The 18773-nt window shown below is 37.4% G+C and overlaps 1 protein-coding gene and 1 long non-coding RNA gene across 4 annotated transcripts in view; one reads left to right on the forward strand and one right to left on the reverse strand.

Moving 5' to 3' along the window:
* The first annotated feature begins 11799 nt into the window (after positions 1-11799).
* Positions 11800-18773, forward strand: part of LOC129236006 (uncharacterized) — a 94866-nt gene continuing 87892 nt past the window's right edge. For 2 of the 3 annotated variants that reach the window (XM_054870133.1, XM_054870132.1), the window contains exon 1: positions 11800-12128. The gene's annotated coding sequence lies outside the window, so the exon portion shown is untranslated. The remainder of the gene's footprint in view (positions 12129-18773) is intronic. The other variant, XM_054870134.1, reaches the window with a different exon arrangement.
* On the reverse strand, positions 16193-17323 carry LOC129236015 (uncharacterized). The gene is made up of 5 exons (XR_008581617.1): positions 17061-17323; positions 16912-17000; positions 16790-16857; positions 16413-16733; positions 16193-16356 (listed from the first exon to the last, which is right to left on the reverse strand). It is a non-coding gene; the product is annotated as an uncharacterized LOC129236015 (long non-coding RNA).

Here is an 18773-nt window from a genome sequence, read left to right on the forward strand (position 1 = left end):
AGGCGGACAGACTAGTCGCGCTGGCACGCACTGTCTGACTAGAGGTCAACATCGCCAAGACCACAGCTATGAGAGTTAATCACAATAACGAAGGGCAGATATTGGTGGACGGACACAATGTGGAATTTGTCGAAAGCTTCTGCTACCTCGGCTGCACCATCACGGCTGATGGTGGAGCAGATGAAGATGTCAAGTGCAGGATAAACAAAGCAAGGGCGGCATTCGGGTGAATGCATACAGTATGGGGGAGTTCGCAAATCTCCAGGCTCACTAAACTACATCATCTGCAGAATATTTTGGTCAAACACCATCAGTAAAGACGCACTGTGGAGATTAACGTATGAGGAACCCCTTCTTAGGCAAATCAAATGTAGTAAGGGGCGATGGATAGGCCACACATTGGCGATGCATAGCATCACGGCATTAATGGCACTGGACTGGAACCCGCAAGGCAGCAGAGGTCGCGGTTGACCAAAAAAACACCTGGAGAACGTCGATGTTGCGCAAACTGGCAGATGCTGACATTTCATGGGACGGTGCAAAAACAACAGCACAGAACCGTGTACGATGAAAGAATCTTGTCGCGGCCCTATGCTCCCGAGAGGAGTGAACAAGGAAAAAAAAAAAACAATCTCAAACGCAGATTGGTAGATAAAAAATGACGATATTCACACGACCTCTGCATAGACACAGTCATTGAAACAGTAAAGTGAACCAGCTGCAAGCATATCTTTCGACTACTAGAGCACAAAAACTTAAAAATGATACTAATGCCGGGCATGGAACTTCAACCAAGAAGACTAAAGCGCAAAACACATACAGATCTTGCTCGTATTTTAAAATAAATACAGTTGTAGAAAGCCATGTTACGTTAGAAAAATTATAGCTAAATACCTTTAAAGCCAATAAAGCTCTCCTGCAAAGGGAAGGGACCTTTTAATTTCAACTCCACACCAATTACTTATTGCTAATATTAACCCTTTGAGGGCGAGTGTCGGCATATAGCCGCCCAAATTAGTTCGTAGCTGCAAGGCCCGCGACGTCTGTTGTTCTGAGCGATAAGATACGCATAGGTATAGTAAAAGAGTCACTTTTTCATTCAAAGACTTTAGGGGCCACAATTAATGTAATCTTACGATGTGAGATGACGGTAACGTCATATCGAAGTTCAGTTCTTCGATTTAGTCTCTCAGGGTCACTGCCAGAGGAACCAGCAGGCTTTTTATATATTTTATCCTACGCACAAAGGCTAAGCGATCTAGAGATGATACGTTAGATAGAGTTGGTTCTGACGAATATTACTTTGAGTCTGATAAGAGGGAATATGACGGCATTACTTCGTCAAGTGGGAGAGGAATCCGTGCAATAGGAAATCCGCTCAGGCATTTCAACATTAGCAGTGATAGCTGTTTGTTTATAATTATTTTTTTAATTTTATGACAAAATTTTCTTGTGTTAAATAAAGCCTAAGTTTTTATAACGTTCAACATATTTATCGAAAGGGTGAACAGATTATAATTTATAATGAAAATAATAAAAAACAAAATTAAAAAAAAAGAGGTTGTCTGTAAAGTCGGTTTACTGACGATAGTTTAACGTGACAACGTCATAAGAAAATATTGATGGAATGGTTGCAATTTTCAAAACAAAATTTTAATTTTATTTGTTTGATAGATATTTTGTATGGATATAGAGGAGGAGGTAAATGGAATTGCAATGGAATAGGTCAAGTTACATTTACACAAACGTGAAAAATGACGAAGCATTTATCAAATTCATGAAAGATATCTTCAATTTCGATTGTGCATCAGACGTTAATAAGTCAACAACACTAAGAGGCACCATCATCGATTTGCCTTTTTCAAACACTTTACACTCGAAACACTCCCTTTCATTTCCTACTTTTTCTATCATCGTCCTATTCTCAACAGAGAAATGGTTCATTACCATGCACACAGGAAGAAGGCATATGCAAATACAAGTATGTGAATTTATATACCTACATATGCGCATATACATACATATATATGCTCACTCACGTAGGACAGAGCCAGATGTGGAGCGTTGCCGAACGCGGGGGCCGTTTGTGCTCTTTGTCGTTCGTTCCGCGCTCTCGCTTGCAGTTCAAGCACATTAGCTTACATTTGCTTACGTACGGAATATATTCGTATATTTGATGTGTCCATATGACTTGTAAGCATCTTTACATATAGATTTGTTCTTTTTGAAAATTGCGCGAAATTGTATATGTATATGCATGTTTATATATAATACATATATTAGTATACAACATATCTTATAAGGTATGTATGTGGTAAATATTACCATAAATTTTTTCCTTCATACATAATAAAAAAATTAATAATAATAACATTAAAACAACAGGTATTATTAACAAACTTGGTTTTATTTTAAATTCTTCAAGTAAATCAAATTAATAATAATCAATAAGAAGGCATATGCAAATACAAATACGTTAATTTATATATAATATGTACATATGCGCATATACAGAGCAAGATGTCGAACGTTGCCGTTCGTTTGTTTTGTTTGCTTTGTCGTTCGTTCCGCGCTTTCGCTTGCAGTTCATTCAAGGTAACGGCAATGAGCAAGGTAACGACAAATGAGCAAGGTAACGGCAATGAGCAAGGTAACGACAAATGAGCAAGGTAACGACAAATGAGCAAGTTAACGACAAATGAGCAAGGTAACACTAACGAGCAAGGTAACGACACATTTTTTCGTGCGTGCAGCCGGCTAAATCGAATTATAAGACGTTATCACGTCAAAAATGTTGGCAACACTCTTCACAATACATTTTAACCGTTACATTCAATACCGGGTCGTATTTTATCCAATATGTGGTTTGAATTTACGAAAAATTTCGAAAGCAGGCCGAATATTATGTATGTATGTACATGTAGAGGTGTATTAGCTTGTATTTAAGTAAGCACGAACGCCAATTTTTGTAATTGTTTAAATGTGTATTAATATGTATGCAAATACCTATTTATGTATGTATAAACTTTCGTAGAGACTTTTGTATCTCCCTTGCAATTTCTCGTGCTGCATGGCCTTTTAATGACAGCGTCGTCAGTATCCTCAATGCTTTTGTTGTGGCTATATTCGCATGCACACACACACACACACACATACCTACATCACACAAATATGTCCACACAATTCAGCCTTGCTCACAAAGATTCAGATCTAGGTTGGTGTGTCCGTGCGTGTGCGGTTAATAAATCCCGCGGGAATGCTTTTAATTTATTGCTGGCACAGCAGTAAAATGTACAATGTTCGCAGTGCACGCAGTTCGTTGCCCATGTGGAAGTAGACGATGGTAGTTTTGCATGCCACTGTTGCTTATGTACTCGCACACACATACATACATAAATACAACTATGACTTTGTATCGTTCCCTGCGGCAAGTGTTTTGCAACTATGTGTGGGTGAGTTAGGGCGGGTGAGACGGTGAGAGGGATCATGTGCGCCAACATGATCTCATTGAATAAGAAGAATAGCTGAAGGTAAAGTATGCCGATGGAGACAGCAAGTCTACGTACGTAATCTCTAACGTAGGGGAAATAAAAAGCAACCGAGCAGGTGGTAATTGCGTGCCGTGGTATTCTACTACTTTATTGGGGTTTCGGAAGTGACCGGTGTTTGAATTCCCTTCTGAGAATATCTAATTCTTTCTCATTGTATATACAAGTACTTTTGCCGTTTACAATGTGTGCAAATTTGCTTGAAAAGTGTAAGTGTAAATTTAATGTGTCTTAGCTAAGGGAGCTGACACAGGTGTATATGTACATACATACATACATATGTACATTCATGCATGCAGCAGCACGCCTTTATAATTGTTTATGTATGTGGAAGCTGCTTCATTGATTCAAATGCATTTAAGTGAGGTGTTGACTCACTTTACTGTGGTAAATAAATCAGTTTTATACCTACAGCTGCGGCCAACACAAACAGGTAACTTCTATAATTCACTCCCGAGTGGATTTCAACTAAATTCACTATGAAGCCCACAATAGATGGCCTGTATTTCACTTTTATTTCCACACTTTTCATCTCTAAACTAATTAACAAGAAGGCCGCCGTGGCCGAATGGGTTGGTCCGTGATTACCATTCAGAAGTGCGCAGAATAAAGTTTTTTTCTATTAGCGGTCGCCCCTCGGCAGGTAATGGCTAACCGAGTGTATTTCTGCCATCACAAAACTCCTCATAAAACCCATTTGCTGTTCGGAGTCGGCTTGAAACTGTTCGTCCCTCCATTTGTGGAACAACATCAAGACGCCCCTCACAAATAAGAGGAGGAGCTCGGCCAAAAACCCCCAAAAACAAAGGTATAAGCGTCAATTTACAAGAAAATAGTCGGTTAAGACGCTGATCCAAGGCAGGCTTACTTTGAAATCTTCTTTGGCCAAATCGTAGCTTTGAACGTTGTCCGAATAATAGGAAACAACGAAGCGACGAGTGAAATTGAAATGTCAAAAGCCGTCAAAGCGTTGTCAAACCAATCATTGCGCTACATGAAACTTTAAAGCGCTACAAGTGGGCGAAGCAAAGCTGCCAGAATTGATCAATTCCTACCCACAACTGGTTCGGTCGAGAATAGGACGAAACTCTTAGTAGAAGGATTAAGAGAAGCTTGCGATGCTTCCACGCTCAGGTGAGTAATGCGCAAACATATATATCCGTGCTACTGGAGGAACGAAAGCATCAAGCTACTGAGATCAAAATGCTTCCACGCTACACCTTTGATGAAGCGCATTAGAAGGAGGAGACCCGATTTTGTTGAAAATGTTCATAATTTCTGATCTGCAAGGCAGCCGTTAAAAACATCTATTGCATACAACATGAAGCAGGCGACATCCCTCGTGACACCGCACAAGAACTCCGAGAGGCATGTAATAAAATTAAGTCCAAGAACGTTTAAGGTCCGGACGGTATATAAAATTGGGTAAAATAAACAATTTTTTGGCGGTATTTCAAATTTGTCTCAAGGAATGCATGCCAATGCGAATACGAGTACCAATATTAGCACTTACACCAACTTATTTACATCTGACAAATGCTTACTCTGCAACTCTCTAGTTTTCTATTAAAATAACCGCAAACGTAGTTAATGCACTCATCTTTTCAAAAGTAAATTCAATTGTATTCCAGCATTTGTCGGAACGGATCTTAAAAGTTTTTTGAGTTGGAGAGGGAGATGGATTAGGGGATTAAAGGAAGTGTTTTTATTGCAAATCGAGAAGATTAGTTTCGTTGCAACTGTGGCATGGACGAGGTTACTATTGGAATGGTCGGCGAAGTAAAGAATCTTGACCTTGTCATGGATGCCAAGCTTAACTGGAAAACAGGTAACGTAACCTTGTCCAAAGCAACGAAGGCTCTGATAGTTTGTAAACGTTTAGTAATAATAATAATAATCAACCAATGGTCGCATGTGTATCGAGGACCGCTTTTTCGACAGTGCGAGTACCACTGACTGAGCGGCAGTGCTTGGTATGTGTGTGCATTCTGGTTGCGATGCGCCTTTTGCCCTACAACTGCGATGGAGGTAATGCTCGTGCTGGTACCGTTTCACATAGAGTATGGAATCGTTGGGCCTGCAGCTTCTACTTTTCCAACTTCCCTAAAGTTATTAAATTTGAGAAGAAGCTCAGAATCAAACTGTTCGATAAAATAAATTGGAGTATACTATACATGCACTTGAAAGGAAATTCAAAGAGTGTATCCCGCACTGGTATACATACATAAGCGTTGGAGTGCGATGTATGCCAATGGGCAGTTTTCCCAGCATCTTCCAAGCGAAAGTGTATGTCATTTGTCTATGTGAACATATCAACTTACACAGAAATCTCCGGAATGCGCCAATTGCCATTCAGAGCGGCAGCCAGGCGGCACTCGTTCAAGCGTTGTCATCCTTTAAGGTTAAGCCCTCATGAGTCCTTGAATGAATTTGACAGGAATGCATACTCGCATCCGGCTTATATGTATCTGAGGACGCAGGGTTTATTACTGGAAACGAAGTAGCGGGTGGATTTGCGAGAGATGCCGCCTCGTTATTAATAGGGCCCGAGCCTTTCCTTACTATGGGACAACAAACTATCAAGAAAGAGTTTATAAATGAAGAGATGAAGATAAGAGATGTAAGCTGGCACCAAGTTATGGCGCTTTGAGGATGTAACACAAAATCAGAAGTTACGAGAAGGATTCAGCTTTGCGTTGGCACTGTAATTTCCCGTACTTATCGGCCTAAATGAAAACCCTGTAGCCTTATAAGATTAATATATCACACTGAGCCACATTCAAATTCTATCGTGTAAGTATCGAAGATTAAATTTGTGCATCTTCTACTTGGTTGTTTAATAAGTTTTGGGGTTTCGATAAGAAAGGGCTTGGTTAAAAGCAAAAGAATTTTACGTACGAATGTTGAAAGTGTGTAAGGACTTTTCGTACAGTAGAAAGATGGGTAGCTGAATTTAAACATGGCCGTACAAGCCTTCAAGACGATCCACGTCAAGGACGTCCAAAACCAACAAAAACACCAGAAATGGTAGAAAAAATACGCGATACCGTATTAGAAAATCGTCGAGTGACTGAACGAGATTTAGTAGTAGCCCTAGACATCTCATTGAGCTGTGTAAGCAATATTTTGACTGAAGTACAGCGCACGCTCGATAACGTGGACTAATTCAAACCAAGGCAGTTCACGTTAACAAAAGTGTTCACGTTTTGGAATGCCCAAAAAGACTAAGTAAATATATTTTTTCACATTTAAATACGCATTTTATTCTTGTTTTCGTTACATATTAATTGAAAATTAAGTCATACGATGGTTTTTTAAAAAAATCAGTCATCTTTTTTTGTATCTTCTGTTTTTTTAAAACTTGAAGCACAGCTTTCTCCCTTAACCGTCTTAGCACACTCATATCATTTTGATCAACGTCTTCATGACCAGCCCATACTAACGCCTTGTTGAAAATTTCAACTTCAGTCGGCTTAATTTTATCCAGTTGCTCTGATATGCTGTCACCATCGGATTCGTGCTCTTGTTGATGATCGTCATCTGTATTGCCCTCCTCGATATCTTCGTTCCATTCAGGAATGGCTGGTAACGTGAATTCAATCTGAAATTTTTAATAAAAAAAGTTTTTTCAATAATCCACATACATATTTTTGAGCATATCTGCGAACACGAACGATCCTCAGGATTAAAACTACTAAGGAGATCGACGGTGTTGCTCGTCAAGGTGCGAGGTTCAGCTTTCCATTTTTCTTTTAAAACCGCCAACGGAACATTATCTTCGGGATCATCATTGTTTACCGAAAAATTTAAAATACTGTTCCAGCACTTAGCTAATGTTGCTTCACCAACACGAAATCACGTCGTATCCAAAAGATTTATAGCTGTTTTTAAGTTAATTTTTTTCAACGGCTCGAGCGAATCAGACTTTGTCGTTGCTATTAAAGCTAGAAGGCTGTTTCTGTAATGCAACTTAGTGATTTTTATTGCATTCTGATCCATCGGTTGAATGAGGGGAGTAACGTTTGGTGGCATAAACATTGCCGAAATTTGCCCATTCTCCGTTGTCAGTTCAGCTTCATTTGGGTTAGAAGGAGCTTTTTCGATTTAAAAACGATGTAACCTTAAAAAACAACCAGTTAGCCTTAAAAATCGTACAAAACTTAAAAGGAATATTCACCTGTGGAACAAATGACTCATGAAACCATTGCTTGAAAATAGCCGACGTCATCCCGACGGATTTCGTGCTCTTATAGTCGGTGGGACACTGAAAGTTTGTAAAGCAGCGTGGATTCTTCGCCTTTCCAATTACCAAAAGCTTAGGCTTGTGGGATCCAGTGGCGTTTGAACAGCATAAAAAAGTCATTCGCTGCTTCTCGGGCTTTACCCCTGGGGCTCTCTTCTCCAAACTTGACGCGTACGTTTTCTCTGGCAAAGGTCTCCAAAATAACCCCGACTTATCAGCATTATATAACTGACTTTGCACAACTCCAATTCGGCCATTTTAGCTTTAAGTTTTTCTTTAAACGAATCGTTTAGCTGAGGTTGCGAGACAGTTTTTCGCCTGATATTTTAAGAAGACGAATACCGTACCTCTTCTTGAATCCTTGGAGCCTCCATCACTAGCGAAGAAGTTTGCTTCATTTTCTTAAAATTTTGCATGCAGTGGTTTTGCCTTTCTTTTAACATTAGAGTACTTATTGGCTAGTGTTTATCCCGCATTCGGATAAACCAATGATAAAGAGCTCTCTCCATTTTGGGCAACTTTGAAGAACGCAGTGTTTTTCTATTTCCAGGCCCACAATACGTGTTGTTTACGCATTTTAAAATCATTTGCTTTTTCGCTTTAATGTTACAAATTGTCGATTTAACAACATTATATATTTCTTTGCTAAAATCGTCACGTTTTTAAAAAGCCGAGAATTTTAGCCATTTGTTGTAATGTCAAGCACACGAGTTTTTAGAACTCATTTTTACCAGGAAACATAAGACGAAACACTATTTGCAAAACCAAAACCGCGACTGAAATATTTTACGAATAAAATGCCTATTTTATAATTAGGGGATTCCCCAATTTCAGAATTACTTGAGATCAATGTAAACCACATTCAAATAATTGTAATGTTTATTGTCACGTTATAGAGCTTTTTGGGTTTGTTTACGTTTTAGAGTAATCAATTCACAAAAATGTCTGTTCACCTTTTGGGATGTTCACGCTTTAAATCGTTCACGTTATCGGGCGTGCGCTGTATTGGGTTTCAGAAAGCTGTGTGCACAATGGGTGCCACATTCGGCAACAGTGGAAAAAAACACATGCGACTTTCACAGCAACATTTAGAGCGTTTTTTGAAAGGATAAAGTGAATTTTGTGTGTCGATTCATCACTATGGATGAGACTTGGATCTATCACCATGATCCTAAATCAAAACAAGAGACTAAAGAGTGTTGTGAACTTGGTTCCGAAACAAGTTAACATCAGTTGTTCGGGATGCGAAAGGAATTTGTTTGTGGATTACTTGCATAAATGCTGAGTATTATTGTAACTTTTCCTATTGAACTTAAAAACTTATTGAACCACCTAGTATTGGACCAATGTTAAGAAAGATATAAAAAGATACCATCTATTGATTATTCACTACTTACAATTAAGTGTCACTTTTGCAAGACCCTTTGTAACACCCGCTGATAATGCATCCTATAACTAGTCGAGGCTCAGCTCTTGACTTTCTATTCTATATCTTCTAAAAATTATAAACATTTCAGTGTTTCTTAAATGTAGTGAAAACCTACCTGTATGGTGATGCATACATTCATATGTATGCACGAGTATGTACTGTTGTAAGTACGCATATACATACATAAGTATTGTACGTTTGCGAGGTGGGTAAACATCAGCACCGCTAATTACTCATAATTTTTGCGTAACCAAAAGGAAATGCCTTGAGTAATTGGAGAGCCAGAAGTTGAGTGTTGAATATTTGATAAGAAGTTGTTCAATAAACAATATGCAAGACTAAGTTGACACATAACGGCTTAGAAAAATTCTTAGAATTGTTAATAATTCTTTATTCCTACAGTGATGACATTTGCCATTGTTAATTTTCTTGAAATTTGCCTAAATACTTTTGGCTTAGCTTAGTATTATTTACTTATGACCACAAATAAAAGTTACTTATGAATATGCCAACTAGAGGTCATGCTTATAGGAGCCTTGGCTACAATGAGGTCCAGAAGATAACCAGAAAAGAAAAAGTCGACATATTTGGTGGCAAGTCTACAAGATAATGCTTCAGAGCTGTTCAGAACAAGCTTATTCATCCTCCAATTGGGTAGAGAGTCTTTTATGGGAAGTTCGTAGGCTTGCCATTGCTTATCGGTGCGATCGTTAAAAAAAAAACTTCTCCACACCTTCGTATCCGCTGAACTGCACTACAAATTAAGGCCTCGAATAAAATTTCAAGGTTGTCACTGAAGTGCCTCTAAGCCGTATTTTTCCAATTCTCGCATACAGCGTATTGAAGGCTTTTAGTGTATTACGAACAAGACCGCACACAGCTCTTAAATGCTGAGCATATAGGTAGGTAAAGTAGCACTAAAGCGCCGTTTTGATATCATTAGGAGACCACCAATAGACAGATATCTACAGCCAGCCAAAGCTGTCGATCTAAAGGAGATTTGATTTAGGTTGGCGCACTGCCGCAGGCTGTGTACCCAGGCAGAAAGGAGCACCCATTGGCCTTAGTCGTCTAGCTGCCAAACGCGGACATTTATTGCGAAAGTGCTCAACCTCCCCTTCTCTGAAAGGTACCCACAGCTTCTGCAATGGGGGTTAAATAATAAATCCAGTTTTTCCGCGAATGTGCCGATCGCCCAGTGACCGGGTAAACACAGCTACGTGTTTGAAAATTTGATGGTGTGGAATCCTCAGGACTTTCTGAGTCCTCCGTCAATTGTACTGGGACAAAAGCTATTGGAAATAGCACATGAAGAAATGGAACTCCATTTTTTCTGCGCTTTTCTGAGAAATAAGTTCTGCAATCCCCCTTTAACAACAGTCATGGGTATGCCCACGAGCATGTAGCAGGAAGAGAATTATAAATAAAAAAAAATACTGCAAGGTTATTAAGACTCAGCAAGTATGAAGAAATAATGGATGGGCGCTGGGAGTTACGCAATAACTCCACAACCTTTCAATCCTGTTACTTCCTTGAATCTCAGTTGCCCAAAATGAGAGCTCATAAAAGAAAAATATAAGAAAATATCTGAAATGATTTATATAAAGGACGCACATAAGAGCAAATCATTGGAAATCTCTTAAGACACAAGGTAAAAAATGCTCGTGATAAGATTCAAGACTATTCAATTGTATTGGGCTAAACGTGAATACATACATACATACATACATATGCAGGTAAAAGTTCTCTGCTTATAGGTATGTGTATATGAATGCAAATATGTAGGTATGTGTGCATATAAAAATTTTGTTGTGTTGGATGCTTTAAAGTATCTTCGAAGTGACCAAACTGGAGTATCTACTGATCGTCGACTAACTAGAATATTTTCTATGTAATAAGACAACATTAAGAAAACTTATAAGAACTTGCAGCTGGAGTGCACATTTCAAGTTATGGACGGCACTATCTAATGTCAAATCTGATAAAATTGAAACGAAACGAAAAATCAATAAAATGCCGCTTCCCTGCACTAGTGAGCTACTAAGATGAATTTAACTACAGAAAGATAAAAAGGCAGCGAATACGAGAGAGACAGATAGGGAGAGGTAGGCTGGAGAGATTACGACAACCAAATCTCTCTGACCAGCTGTATTCAATCTTTGAGAACTTAATGTGGAAATTCGCCGTAAAGTTGACCGCCAATGTTGGTCCGGTTTTGGAAGTAATTGAGCGCTGCATGGTGGTGGAAAAATTTATCTGCATTATCATCTATCCCGCTCTGGCTTAGGTTACATCAGTGGTGATAATGTGTCGGTTACCAAGCAGCCGCTCACTGCTGCTCTATTCACAATTCCATCTCGCTGTGGGCGCACTCGACAGCGTATTCGTTATGCTAACGAGTGTAGATTGTCGACCATTGCTGTTTGACAGCTGCGGCAAAGGAGCATAGACTTGACTTGACTTGAGTTGACTCTCATCTATGCGTTCTCATCGATACTTTTTGGAATATAGTGCACGAATTGTAAACTACGGAAAAGAGTATGCGAGCATTAAACGCTGCGCTATTTGCCATACGAGAGTCGTACTCGCTTCTAGTAGACATTGAACTTTAGTACAACAAGGTGGTTAATATTTGGAGCGGCTGCCAAAATGTTTTGTGTATTTGCAAGAAGAAATTGAAATTAGTAAAACTGAAAAAGCACAGTCAGAGTCGCAGCCGTAGCCGCAGCCACAGTCACAGCTTGGGCGCATATACAATACAACGGGCAGCGGTAGTAGCTAGTACTACCACACACTAGCCAAGCCAAGGCATTATCATTCAATTAAAACAAAGAAGTGAAGAAGTGGTCGCAGCTGCAGCTACACAAAAAAGTCTGAATGTGTGTAAGAGTTTAAATAGTGGAAAAAGGTGAATATCAGTAGTGAAATAATACAAAAACAAATTAAAACTAATAACAAAAAATTATACCAACGTTATTGTTGCTAAAAGTGTATCAAAAATTTGCTAAAACTTAAAAAGTGAAGTGTGTTCTCTAATATACATATACCTTATAATATATATGTATGTATATGGAAATTTATTAGGTATACGCATACTTATGTATATATTCGTTTAATATTATAAAAAACAACCTCTGGTGCATTGATGATTTACATAAATGAGAAATAATTGTGTGTTTTTTTTTATTAAAAAGCGAAAATTCGATTTTTCCACCGAAAATTGTGTAAAATTTTGTATACCCTCAAAAGAAAACCCCCCTGCGTGAGTGACGTGAACTGAAACCCGTACTAAACGATGTGCCGCCCCTTCTACCGCTCAGGAGCGCTCTCACGACACCGCTCCCTAAAGTGTGCGTGTAAAACTTCACATTGCTCTGGCATGCACGCGAATACATTTTTCAACTTCAACTCGGAAGCACCTCATTGGATCGAGCGACATTATGTATTTCACTGGATGATGGGCGCTTGAGTGTGTGTTTGTAGATGTATAAGTAACTACTCCTCACCTTTCGTTTATCGCGACTGTTGGAGTGTCTGGCGCTCCGCCAGACGACTGCACTACAGCAATCATTACAGCAAGAATCAATTCGGACCAGCCCAAAAGGAATCGAGCGGAACTAGAAAGAAGCGAAAAGGAACAGTAGGCAATGGAACGTGTTATATGTAGACAGATGGGAAAAATTGTCGAAAAATTTAAGTTTATCATAAGAAAATTAATATTCCAACAAACGGTACACACAATTAATGTTTGCGCAAATATACATCTACACAACTACATATATGCACCTACTCATATATGTATGCATTAGATATTTGAAGCATTCATTAAAAGGAGTCGGTGAAAATGGAGCACAGCGACATACATTTCCAAATAATCATATCTTAAAATTATATCTAAACCCAATTACTCAATTTCTCACAGAAACAAAGGCATAAAAAATCAAGAGCTAAGCAAACACATCGCCGTAGCGTATACTCAGCATTTCCACGGTTCCATGGCTTTAGTTTATCCAGAGTGAGCAACTGAGAGAGCACTTCGGCCACTCAGAGTTCAAGGAATGCAGAAAGAAGCATAGCACGAGTATAAACGACAGGATAACGCAAAAAAAAAAAACAAAATTAAATAATAGCAAAATCGAATGGTGTAGGAAAAGAACAAGTCGAATTGGAACTGGTTCAGCCTGCATAGAACGTTGAATCTGGTTGATGGCCACAGCTGCCATTCTATGTACTCGTAGCTCTGCAACGCTTTTTTGGCACTTTGGCCTTGCCGTAATGGTGAGCTTTCACAGCAGGTCCTCCTGGTTGAAACGTGTGAGAGTGTCTATTCGCCGTGTAGCTATGGCAAAACACACCTTCCATTCACTATGCAGTTTTTTGTTTCAAAACGATAATAATCATAACTACAATGAGATTATGCTGATGACGGTAACGTTATTGTGATTATGGTGCTGAACACTTTTATAGATATGTAGAACTTAGTACGAGTGCACCCAATTCGCCGCGATACGCACCAATTGTTCTTGAAGAAACGGTTATATGTACTTGGGAGCGTATGTAAATATGTACATATATAAATATAATAAATGACTGCAGTATCAGTAGGCAAAGTCAAATGTATCATTACCTTGCCTTATTGAACACAAAAATGTTGAATATATCAGAAGGAACTATGTGCAGGTATAAGTCCAATAAATTTATGCGGAAACAGCAAAAACTTCTCCGAAAATGTAATCTATAAACAATAATTTTATGAAATTTTTTATAAAAGTCTGATTTTGATTATATTCTCTTCGACATTTTAATAGGTGTATATACCTACATATGTATGTATGTGGCAGCGGCCGCCGTAGCTGAATACCTTGGTGCGTCTCTACTATTCGGAAGTGCATGTGCTCGAATCCCGGGCACGAAACACCATATTATCGAAACAGTTTATTCTAATAGTGGGCGCACCTCGGCTGGCAATGGCAAACCTCCGAGAGTATTTCTGCCATGAAAAAGCTACTCATAAAAAATCATCTACATTTCGGAGGCGGTATAAAACTGTAGGCCCTCCATTTTGTGGAAAAATATAAAAATGCACACCACAAATAGGAAGAGGAGTTCGGCCAACTCATCAATAAACGGCGTAAGCGCCAATTATAGTTACGGTTTGCAGAATTGCACCTCCCCTTATAAATAAAAACATTGTTAATATTTTACAATATTTTTTAAACAACTTTATTAAATCAATCAAATTTAATACAAATTAAGATTCTACTGCTGAAAAAATTGTATTGAATAGTAAAAAAGTAAGAAAGAAGTAAACTAACGCTTTTCACTGTAGGCAAAATTCGTATTAGTACACATGATTCAATTATACAAGGTTAAGTAAAGTTTGACATCTGATTTCGGATGCTACTTAATCCATTGATGCAATTTAGAAGCAAGCGAAAAAAGGGCATAAGTTTATCCCCTTTCTGAAAATGTAGTAAAAAATTGAAAAAGGTCCTTGTAAGCCATAGAATAATTTTATGTTATTTTATAAGTGGTACTTAATTATTTATATTTTTAACTTAACTATTCCCATGGATTTGGGTCATATACCTCTGCAGTAGATTCTGTTTTTATGCGGTAGATACGTTCCGCAAGAAACAGCATAAAAAAAGCTACCAGTTCTATAGTAAAACTATCGATACGTTTCAAAAGTGCTAAGAACCGCATAAATCTGAAATAATGTAATAAAATCGCATAAAAAAGGGCACTAGTCCCATATTATAAATATAGATACGTTCCATAGACCGCATGAATCTAAAATAATTAAATAAAATCGCATAAACAAAATATTGTATTTTTAAAAATTATATCTTTATTTAAGAAACGTCAGAATCGAAAAATAAATTTACGTCAGAAATAGAATCAGACAATACCCGCATGTTGCGCATTCGTTTAGGATTTGGCGTAAAATCACTTCCGTCACTTGAGGAAATGTACACGTCTGATCTAGATAGTTATGCAGGCGGTTCCATACTTGTAGGGTTAGCATTTTTGATGTAATCTGTGATGAGTTTTTGCTTAGCTGGTTTAGAATCTTGTTTATATGTACAATTCCCGATAGGTCGACATGCATTTTTTAATTAAAAAAAAACCGCACTATTTCAAAACCGCATAAAAAAAAGCCGCATAAAAACAGAACCTACTGTATATGTATTTTTACTTATTATTTCATCCTGCTCGCTCAAGTCCATCCCATAGGGCTTTTTTGCAGCAGCAGTTTGAAAATTCGAAAACTTTGTATTGAAAATATCGAACCAATCATTCACCGTATCAATGAACTCTGCTGTTTCCATGGGCTGATACATATCGAGCCCCAACGCATAACACCTTCGGATTACACGCAGAAATATGTGATGTTACTTATATATGTGTTTTAAGTTAGTTCGCAGTTGTAAAACAAATATTAGTTAGATGGGAAACGAGACAAAAGTAAAAAAATGGAGTCTCTAAAGGAGTATTTTCATTACATTAAAATGGAAATGCAGCTAGTAAACAAAAATATTTTGGAAAATTATTTCACTCTTATGCATATAAAGCCATGTTTAGTAACCTTTGCATTACGACGTGTTGCAAATTTCCTCATTTCAGTACCGTACGAACGTAAATGTACGTTTCATAACTGTTTTTACAAAAATGATGTTTTTTTTAAAATGATATCCCACCGTAAAGCTCCCTGCCGTTGAATTGGTTAAACGCTGATTCCAACATTTTAATTTTATCTAAGAACTCGGTGCTTGGTTTAACTAATCCGCCATTAGATAAAGTAAATGTAGGCTCATTGCATGAACAATCGGTCAACTTTAATTTGCGGCAATATATTCAAGAGCATCTTCGTGTAAGCTATCAAAGACATTGCGAAAGCAGAAGTTCAGTCGATCATTCCTCCACGTAAGAAAAACATTGGAGTTAGAAGAGTTAAAATTGAAAAAATTATAAATTTATTAGTTTATTGTTTAAAATTTGTCTACCTTAATATTTTATTAGTATAGTTAGGAAAATATATTCATATAGTCTAAAACTAATACATCGAAAAATTTCTATATTGATAACATAATCCACTTTTAGTAATTGCGATGATTCGGGCAGAAATCAAAAACCTGTAAACCAAAAATCTTAAAAATTGTTAATTCATAAATATAGCACTACAACTTACATGTAAATGTAGACGTAAAGCGCGAGGACTTGCTCGTGTAGGTGTTGCGCATGCGTTTACGTACAGCATATTGTTCTAGACCGGGTAGCGTGAAGAGCCAGTTCGGAAGCCAAATTGATTTCAGTGGTAGCAGAACTAGGCACATAATGACCGTCACATGTCAAACACTTACTAGGTATTTGCACCATCATACACAGCACGATCAATGTCATCTATGAAATGGTAGAAATACGCGGTAGAAATACGCGCATACATGCCTTCGTTTCTAAAAACCAGCTCTTCAACACACATCTTCCGCTGCACTTGCTCGTCTGTGAAGTCCTACAAATAAAAACTTTTAAAACCAATTTATTAGCAAATATTCTAATAGAACTTACTAACTGTAGTTTATGTATTGTATGTAAGGTGGTCACTATTATATTTGCAAAAACTCTGTTCTAAAAACCTATTAATGAAAAAGTTTAATAAGAATTTATACAAATGTCTGATCTGGACTTACGTTTATGAAAATTCACCAACCGGTAGTTTTCGGCAGCAGAAAGGCGACTCCAAATAATCGACTACCACGATATGTAAGACATAATCGACCTAAATAGTGAAAAATGCCATTAATTTACAAAATAATTAGCTTTTATTAAAAAGACTTACCTAAATGTGGCTATATGGTAGCTATTTATCGCAATGAAAAGCACAATTGTAATGTAATTTTCACAGAACTTTCAATAGAATTGAAAGATGCGAAAGTCTAAGCAAAATGGAATAGGCAAAACAGTATTGCCTGCTAACTTTTTCAGCAAAAATTTTAACTTCTACGCTTTTGAGTACTTTTTCTTTAGAATTTGCTCTGAAATAAAAAGTAGCTTTTCCAAGAGGACAACACGGATTTATTAAGTAGCTTCAAGATGGCTAACACAGGGTGAAAATTGGCTACTTACATCACCTTTAATTATTGCTTCATGATTAGTACATACATACGTACATATGTATTTAAAAAGTCTTCTTCAATACGATCATCCTCGCTGTCTTAGAACAGCAGTGTTGTCTTTTCGGCATAGACCCCACCAGTTTTTTGGGGAGATTTGGAAAAAAGTTTTCTTCATTCTAATTTTAAATGTATTTTTTAAATTATCACGGTTTTTTATTTCGTGATGGTGTATGTAAATATTTGTGGCAATTATAAAGTATCTATAAACTCGTATCCAGCGGTGTGTGCTTTGTGCCGTTATTTTTTTGAAAGATGAATTTTTTCTTGCAACTCAGTTTTTTGGCAATTTTATGGAGATTCTCCTTTAAAATATTAATATGTATGTTGCTTAGCGCTCACTAGACTCAAAAAAAAGTAATTTTCTCACTCCACCGGCTCCGAAACAATCCTATACCATTAAGGAACCTCCACCGTGTTTCAAACACTAAGACTGCAGTGTCTTTGCACTTACAAAATCCTGTGATATCTTCTCTCCAGAATTGCATCTAGCCATACGAAATTTTTGTATCATATTTATATTGGTCAGAAAATATTAGCCTTTTCCAAAATAACTTTTTTGTTTCATATTTTCGGACATAATGCGCTTTCTTCTATTTACTGAGTTCAAATAAGGTTTTCTTATTGCAGTTCTGCTTCTAAATAATATTTTTTTTACAAATACGCACTTTTTGTAATGAAATTTTATTGGAAATCGATTTTTCTAATTCCCTTGCTAGTGGAAGTTTTCCTGATAAGGCGTTTTAAAGAAGTCGTATACCGCTCGTCTGGCTTTGTTCTGCTCACATTTCGTGGTTTTTTATATCAATTCGTCCACTTTCTTTTGAGTTATTACTAAATTTTCTGTAAAGTTCTGGTAATTTCCCTTAAAGATTAACCATTTTTAAGAAGATTATTAATCTACTTATAAATTCTACTTATAAATTCTATTAAAACTCTCTTTCGCTTCAATTCAATAATATATTTCACAACCAACAAAAACCTCTTTATACACAACTAAGTAAATATAATATTTGTTTTCATGCCAAGAACATCTGTTTGTTTTTTGCTTTATGCGGCAACTCTTTTATTGTGGTACCATGGTACGTTTTACACGTCACCTCAGTCAAATGAGTTGCCGCAACGGACACAATGAACAGCTTTAACAGCTTTATAAATTAACTGAGGGAACTTTTATTAAAACTCTACTGATAGAATTTCCACATTTCCTCCTCACAGGGGTGTCATAGGATTTTACACAGAACTTAGGGAATCGAGTGTAAGTACTCGAGACCTATTGTTTCCCCAAGCTTAGGTGAAGGCTAGATCACCAACTAACAGCTGGCGAACTTATCTGGACACCTACAGAGTAAAGCCTTCACTTTGGGCAATACCCGATG

This window comes from Anastrepha obliqua, chromosome 1 (genome assembly GCF_027943255.1).
Source record: "Anastrepha obliqua isolate idAnaObli1 chromosome 1, idAnaObli1_1.0, whole genome shotgun sequence".
Lineage (NCBI taxonomy): Eukaryota > Metazoa > Arthropoda > Insecta > Diptera > Tephritidae > Anastrepha > Anastrepha obliqua.